This window comes from Limulus polyphemus, unplaced genomic scaffold (genome assembly GCF_000517525.1).
Source record: "Limulus polyphemus unplaced genomic scaffold, Limulus_polyphemus-2.1.2 Scaffold2078, whole genome shotgun sequence".
Taxonomy (NCBI): Eukaryota; Metazoa; Arthropoda; class Merostomata; order Xiphosura; family Limulidae; genus Limulus; species Limulus polyphemus.
Genome location: NW_013667688.1, coordinates 121757 through 123461, shown reverse-complemented (window position 1 = coordinate 123461; position 1705 = coordinate 121757). Strand labels below are relative to the sequence as shown.

At 34.9% G+C, this 1705-nt stretch overlaps 1 protein-coding gene across 3 annotated transcripts in view; it reads right to left on the bottom strand.

Annotated features, from left to right (window-relative positions):
• Positions 1 to 1705, bottom strand: part of LOC106465861 (WD repeat and SOCS box-containing protein 1-like) — a 62082-nt gene that overhangs the window by 22384 nt on the left and 37993 nt on the right. The window lies entirely within an intron of this gene.

Sequence of the window (1705 nt, the reverse complement as noted above, 5' to 3'; positions counted from 1 at the left end):
GCTGAAAGGGCGAGCATGTTTGGTGGGACAAAGATTCGAACCCGCGACCCTCAGACTGCGAGTCGAGCGCCCTTCCAGTTTTAAATCGTTGATGAGAATCAGCTTAGGAAGACTAATGTGAAAAATAACTCGCAAGTAATGCTAAGTAGCAGAAAACTGATAATTACACGCATATATGTTTCTGTTGCCCGATCCACTGACTTCAAAATACTACAAGTCACAGAATCAAAAACAATCTATGTCTAAGCTGTTACATCTAGACAAATTGGAAGTAGCTGAACACGATCACAACACTGGCCATGTCGTCAAATGAAACCATCAATAAGTCTACAGCACTAGAAACCAGGAAAGATCGCGTTAAACCCATCATTCAGCCTTTAACCAAGGTCAAGAATCCAATGAAATATGAATATATATTCTGTACGAGTAACACAAACATGAGGTTGAAAGAAATTCTGTAGCTTGGCAATATTTTACAAACGACACATTATTAACTGAAGACGTTACAACAACACCCGACAACCTGTACCTCTCCCAAGGATGCGTTATACCACTTTATCAACTATATAACCACGCAAATTACAATGACCAGATGAAGCTATATTATACTGACCGAAAGGTCTTTTACCACAAGACCAACCAGGTGCAATTTATCAGTTCTACTGCTAGAACTACCAAAGTAATTCCAAAGTCGCTAAATCTGTTTTATTATAGTATAACGTAACTTTTTAAATAGCTCTTAGCTTCAAAATAGCTTTAGCTTTAAAAAATAAAGAAAAAAATATTTCATTTTTATTTGCTTTACAAGTAATATATTTAGAAAAGTAGCAATTCATTAACAGTAAAATTAAGTTTAACTCTGCTAAAAAAAATGATATGTTTAATAGGTAATAATAACTGACTTAACGCATTAGCTTGTGAAACTGGTAGATAACTACTGTATCTGACGATTTCATTGATGGTGCCTGCTCGAATGTGAAACTTCGCTAACATTTTTCAGATAAAAACCCTTGTTTCAACCAGAAAACAGGTTAAAAGTAAACAGAATAAGCATATATATCGGGAAGTGCCTTAACCGAATTTAACATCTACAGGTGAAATAGGAGGACGTTTTAGTGATAGCATTCTTTTAGTGACCCTTGGACCATAAACTAGCGATCTGACCAACACTAAAAATAAAATGTTTCTTGAAAGTAAACAAGTTTTTCACCTTAGAGGTGGCTTTCCTCCCTTGAATATACTTCGTAGGGATCAATAAGTTGCAATGTCATAAAAACTGATTAAATTGACGTTCAAGACTGTTCTATAACATACATATTTTTACCTCCACTATGCAGGTCTTTGACCCGTAGTTTCTAGTTCACCAGATATGTTTGTTTGTTTTTAATTATGCACAAAGCTACACAAGGGCTATCTGTGCTCTGCCCACCACGGGTATCGAAACCCGGTTTCTAGCGTTATAAGTCCGCAGACATACCGCTGTGCCACTGGGGGCAGTTCACCAGATATCACGATAATTGTTTTTCAAACACACAAGCACAAAAATCACGTGGTTTCTATTTTTTTTTCATATTTCTAAATTTGCATCAATACATAATATATATATATATATATATATATATATATATATAGTAGTAGGTAGTAGTTATTCTGTTAGTAGTATAAGTAATTAGTTAGTTAGTTACTACTAACAAGAAGTAACTTA